Here is a 6858-nt window from a genome sequence, read left to right as displayed (position 1 = left end):
GCCTGACGCGGGGCTCGAACTCCCGGACCGCGAGATCGTGACCTGGCTGAAGTCGGACGCTCAACCGACTGCGCCACCCAGGCGCCCCATAGAGCACAGCCTGCATATTCTTTATGAAGTCCTTGTGTGTGTGTGTGTGTGTGTGTGTGTGTGTGTGTGTACATGCATGTGTGTGGTTAACTGTGTAAATCTCAAGCAGTAGACACTTTCCAGAGTACCCCAGATTGTTGTCTTTTGTCTAGTTTTTGGTAAAGCTATATGACTGTAAAGTGGCCACTAAAAAAAAGGGGGAGCTTTACAACAACCTCAGACTTCTGAAGTAATCTTGAACAAATCAGTAAAACACTTAAGTGAAGTTAATAAAATAAAGTGTGGTCATAAAGTCTATTTATTATAGCTCAGATTATAACATGTAACCTCATCTATAAGGGTCATCTTTATATGGTATAGTTGTCAGTAAAAAGGGTATATTTCATGTATTTCCTGAGTTAAAACAAGCAGCAATTGCTTCTCCACATAGCCTTTTGTTCCTTACCACTCTCAGCATGGCCTAGGGCCACCACTCACTTTCCTATAATTGCCCCCAGAACACTAGTGCCACTATCCTCCTTTTATCATACTGCAGTTGTCATATAGGGAAAGTCCCACTTATCTTTACTGCCCTCCCATAATTTCTCATAACTCTACCAAGAACAACAGGTTACAGATTCACTGAAGGTTTTATGATAACCAGAGGGAATTGTAATCTGGAATAATGATATGGGGATGGACAAGAAACCTAAGACCGGATGCTGATGTTCAAGATAAAGCTTTATAACCTCTAAAAGATCCTGCATGGGGTGACTATCTTGTTAGTCCTATTTCCATGTCAAGTACAGTCCTCATCTCATCCTCTCAGAGAGTGGCTCCTTTAAACCTTCACCCCTAAACTCAGGACTTGCCTCATATATAAAGTCTGTTTTCTTCCCAAAATAGGGAACCCCCATGTTGTAATCTCCCACAAGGTCACATCTTTCCCCCAAATCCAAGATACTCAGAATAGTCCAGGATGGGTTTTTTAGGCCAAATCAGAGTCTCTCTGGCCTGGCTGACCATCCTTGGGGTGTATCCAGTTCTTTCATTGGGTTTTCTTCTCCCACTAGTTTCTCGGGTGAAAACGAATAAAGCAGATCTCTGTATTTGACAATATTTTTATGATAATTCTATGGCTTGGTTTTCTGAAATCTTGTAATCCTCAAGTCCATTCAAATTTACAGCAGGAAAGTAGAAAAAAGCCATGGGCTAACAAAGAAATAAAAAGTCTGATAGTAATAACTGGTGCCAGGTCATAAGAGAAAATGACATAGGAGCAATTAGAACAACATAGATTTCTGGTAGAAATTTTGGTAAAAAGGCAAGATATGCCTTACACATAGTATTAAGTCAAGGAAGGGGTAGGAGGAGAAGAAATGGTTCCATACTGTAGTCCACAAATGTAAAATGATTGTCCCAAGTTATCAAGTAAAGGCTCAATACATTTAATATATTGTCTTTATTAAGGCAAGGAAGGATATAATAAACTTTATGAGGATATAGGCACACACATACACACACACATATTCTTACCTATTACCTAAATTATGCATAATTTGGTTGTTTCTTTTTTTAATGTACATTTAAGTTGATTTTAATATTTTATAGTATTTAACTTTTAATTTTGAAATAATATCAGATTAATCAAATTTACAAATCTTCCATAAATTTTAGCATCTTACACAACCATAGTACAATAATCATAATTAGGAAATTAAATCAATATAATACCAACAACCCATCAAGAAATTTCACTCAAATGTTTCCAAATTGAATTTGAATTTGGATTTGGATTAGTGGAATTCCACAAATGCCCTTTTTACTGATTCATACATAAATCTGAAATCACTCACTGTATTTAGTTGTCATGTATAAATTTGGTTTCTAAATTAATTTATGTGATTACTTCACAATATTATCCTAGTAACTTCTGAACTCAAAGCGTTTTTTTCTTCTGTGGTTCATGCCGACATTTAATTGTGGTGTATAACAAATGACAGTAAGATTCACTTGTTTTTCTTGAAATATGTTTATTAAGTTACTATTTAGTAATTACTAAACATTTACTTAAATAATAAAATTACTAAATTACTATTGGTAATTTGTACATTTTTGCTAGTTTAATATATTTCTATCAAGTTGGTTTTACTTTAATTCTGTAGTGGAGTCCTCCAGTTCTGAACTTCAGTGGCATAACAAACCTGTCCTATTGCCTGTCATTCTCTCAGCATGCTGTAAATTAGACACATAATTGAAATGAAAATCAGCTATTGGCTGTAAAGTATTCTGCTGGGTCAAGAAGCAGACTACTAGCTATCTTCATCTTGTCACTAATTACCTGACGTGGAAATTATTTAGCTTTCCCGTACCGCAGTCTCTTCAACTGAAAGAACAGGAAATTTTTCTCCCTTAATTTCAATGCTGATGTGAAAATGTATATGAAAGAACTGTATTTGAAACTGACAAAAAACAGATCATTAAAAAAATTATTTTCAATGATCACAGGATAGTTCTTACCTAAAGAAAAAATAAGTCTTCTCCATGCTTATCCTATCCAATTTTTTCTCATAATAGAAATAGGTCAAAATGGCTTCAGAATCCCAATTGGTGACTTGGAACTTATTCTTTAATTGCAAAATTGGAGCAACTGATATGGCAGTAGATTATCTAGATTGTCTAATCCACATGAACTTCTAATGGAAAAGAATTGCCCACATTCACTAGACAGTGAATTTTCCCTGATGCTTTCTTTTTTGTATGTGCTTAAAGTGAGGCACAGTAAACTCTTGGAGGACAGGAAATTATTATTTGATGATAATTACGTCACTTATATAATAATAAATTCAACAATTTTTATTGAGAGCCACATATTTCTAAATGCTGTGAGGGTTACTATTATGAATGAAGAAAGACATATTGATGTAAAACTTATAATCGAAAAATGTAAAATGGCAAAATGGGATGAGTTATTAATTCTACTTGAGAGTATTAAAGAAGACTTTACATTTGAAGCAATAAGAGATCTGAGTCTTGAAGACTGAGTTGGATTTTTAAAGAACAATGAATAGAGGGTTTCTACTTATACATAACAGAAGTATATAGAACTACATAGAATATAGATTATGTATTCTAGTTGCATACATATGTAATACTGTATATATTCTAATACTGTATAGAATATGTATAATATATTCTATATATTCTGGTTATACATGTTTGTATTTATATGTATATACATATATACATATATATATAAGTGAAATAAATAGCATGTTTGTGGACTCATAAGAGATTCAGTGGGCTTGGAAATTCAGCAGACTTATGAAGAAAAGTTGTGGGAGACAGAATGGAAAGATGGACTGAAGGAGAAGATGAATTTGTAGAAGTATTCTTCTGAATGCCATATTTATTTTGGATTTTATTTTATGAGAACTATCGTCACCTCTTGATTGTGAGAGCAAGATTTGTGTGTGCAAAGCAGTTTATATTTTAGGAATGCAGTCAGTGCCTGACTGGGTGAGGCTAGAGAGAAGTACAATCATCTGTGAGGAGATAGAGACTAAACTGATTGCTCCTGGATAATAGGGTAAGGTGAAGATATGATTAAAGGTGTTACAGGAAAATGATCAGTAGAACTTGTTGGCATATTGTACATAAGGTAAAAGAGAAAAAATAATCAAAGATGGCTCTGATGCCTGATAGATTAGATAGCTGAGGTAAGTGGCGATGTCATTTAGTGGTATGAAAAATCCAGAGGGAAGAACACATTGGCAAGTGTTTTTGTGCTGTGTTCAAGTATATCTATCTAACATGAAGTTTGACTTTTTAAAAGTGAAGTTGTTCTGGCTGTTGGCAAAAATTCATGTTGTGTCTCTGTGTTTGGGTTTCTGGAGAATGGTAGTGATACACGTTTTCAGAAAAAAAGTTCAGGGTGTCAAATGCATCATAAATACTGAGTTCATGAATTTATTTATAAGATGATAGCAGGAGATAGGCTGGAAACTTTTTCCTAGGCAATGATTTTTGAATTTCTACCTTTGAGTCATATCCTCTAAGTTCATATTTCTCAAAGCTTGGCCACTAGGGCAGCAAACACTGGCAATGTGGAACTTATTCAAGATACAACATCTTAGACCCCACCCATTACTATTAAGTCAGAAATGCTGGGCATCTGGAGGCCAGAATCTGTTTTAAGAATCCCACCACGTGATTTTGATTCACACTAAAGGATTTGAACCTTGGTTTCACATTGGGACCATCTGGGGATCTTTAAAATGTTCTGATGCCTTGGACCACCTTTAGTGATTCTGATATAGTCAGATGTAAGGCCTGGGCAAAGGGCTGGAGATTTTGAAAGTCTCTCAGGTGATTCTACTGTGCAGCTTGGGCTAAAATCTATATTTTTAAAGAGTAACAATAAAGAAATACCAAGAGGAATGTTTCTCAGACTTTAAAAGTGCAAACCAATAATCTTCAAAATGCAGAATCTAATACAGTGGGTCTGAGTGCAGCCTGTAAGTACATTTCTAGTCAGCTTTTCTGTGAGCTTGACCACAGACCACACTTCAAAGAGCAAAGCACCAGAACACAGTCATCAGGCATGTATGATACCTCTCCTACAGATATGAAAAAACAAGGGATTAGTAGCTGGGGATGATTTGTCTGGCCTGGGAATTGGTTGCTCAAGAAAAGAGATTGAAGGTGAGAGTAGGAACCAATCAAATTTATACACATACTTAATTTTTAAATTATTTTTAGATCAAGTTGTCCAAAAGCACAAGTGCTTCTTTAAAAGACTAATCCTTTAAATTAAAATATTGGACAAAGCTAACCTGAAGGGGTCAGAGTTAAATTTTTGCAGGTAGGCTCCAAGAGACTCATTGGATTATCTTGGATTATCTTATTCCCAATTTTTTCTTTTTTCTTTTCTTTTCTTTTCTTTTCTTTTCTTTTCTTTTCTTTTCTTTTCTTTTCTTCTTTTCTTTTCTTTTCTTTTAGAGAGAAAGAGAGCATGAGTGGGAGAGGCACGAAGGAAGAGGGAGAGAGAGAATCTCAAGCAGGCTCCACACCTAGTGCAGAACCCAACGTGGGGCTCCATCTAATGACCATGAGATCATGACCTGAACTAAAATCAAGAGTCAAACACTTAACAGACTGAGCCACCTTCGTGCCCCTGGATTTTCTTATTTCTGCCATGTTTTTCTGGAGTGGACAAGAGTGTAATTTTCTGATATAACTTTGACAGTCCTATTAACTATTATTCTGGAAGGATTAACCTACATGGGCTCATATCAATCCAGTCACATGTCAATGGGAAAGTAATTTCCATTTGTGTGTCCTATTAGTAAAAGTCAGCCTCTAATTTTGGAATTTTAAAACCATGGGGGAAATAGATCCCGAAAGGGAATTATGTAGTCTTCCTTTTGTTGTTTTTGCCATTTTTCAAATAAATGTGCCTTTATGGATTTAATGAAAATTCAGTTTCAAATGTGGTTGAAGAAACCAACTTAGCTACCCCCTTTTACTAATGACAGTAGTCAAATCATTACTTGTCTAACTGGGCTCAGCAATGTCCTAATTAGCAAAGGGTTGATCTGAGCCTGAGGTGACAGCTTACCCTTTGGCTCTTGAATTCTAGCTGCTTCTTCATTAATCAAAAGTAAAAATAATCACAAAAGTTAGAATGATTAAATAAGACCTCTGCCTTTCCGTTGAATCTTTAGGCTTCTGGTGTTAGAAAAAATGGACATTTTTTTCTTGTAAACTGCATTCTAAACTTTTTAATTGATTAGTGAATGAGTGAAATTATCTTGGGTGGGAAAAGTATGAGAGATTTAATAACAGTAGTTAGTCAATATTAAAGGGAAATGGGTCAGAATGGAGTTAGATACCACACATTCCTACTATGAATTAACCCCCATTTTCCTGAGGGGACGATTCAAAAGGAGTTTTTTAAATTATGTATATAAAATGATTAAATATCAACTTTTAATATTTAATTTGTTAAATAAGTTATGAAGTATAGTCAAAATCACAAGTTATATAATTACATTTTAATATAGAAATACACTTTTTCACATTTCTTGAAAATAGTTTAGTCAAGCTTTCCATGTGCATCTTCTAAAACAGTCTTATCGTCATTAGAGTTCCTTGTTGAATCCTCTAATGCATTTGTTGAGAGCACATTATTTTATTGGTCCACATTTTTTTTTTAGCTAAGACCCCTTTTGGATCTGTATATGATGTTCTCACTGGAAAATTTATCCTAAAAGTATACAATCAAAAAATATGAGTACATTTGGTTTTTATATTGTCCTATGTGTATATGCATTCATGATTTCTCCAACACAACCATTTTCTGCTTTGCTTTTTAAGTAAATTTTAAAAGGTTTATTTACAATCAAATCCTTGCAGTTGTGAAGTCATACACACTAGAATAATGAAGAAATCTGTAGTATCAAAATTGTTTCTTGCTTTCTCACCAACTAATTAATCACTGCATACTAGTACTGACCTGTGTGGTTTCAGACTAATGTGCCTTTTTCCTAAATAGTACTTGGTTAGTCAGAATTTAGGGAACTGAGAGAGGACCAGCAATAAGTAGACTTTGTGAGACTTGGATATAAAGTAACTATATGCTGTTGTTTGAGGGTTAATATTTTAGGAGGAAAAAAAAAAAACCCTTTGTCTTATATTTGAACATACCCAGAAATAACGATGTTTAGTTCATAGAAATTGTTTTAAAGCAAATTCATACTAATTATCATTTCTTCTGAATTCTACATT

The sequence above is a fragment of the Puma concolor genome, chromosome B1 (genome assembly GCF_028749965.1).
Source record: "Puma concolor isolate L17-30 chromosome B1, mPumCon1.1.hap2, whole genome shotgun sequence".
NCBI classification, from domain to species: Eukaryota; Metazoa; Chordata; class Mammalia; order Carnivora; family Felidae; genus Puma; species Puma concolor.
This window is presented reverse-complemented; position numbering follows the sequence as displayed.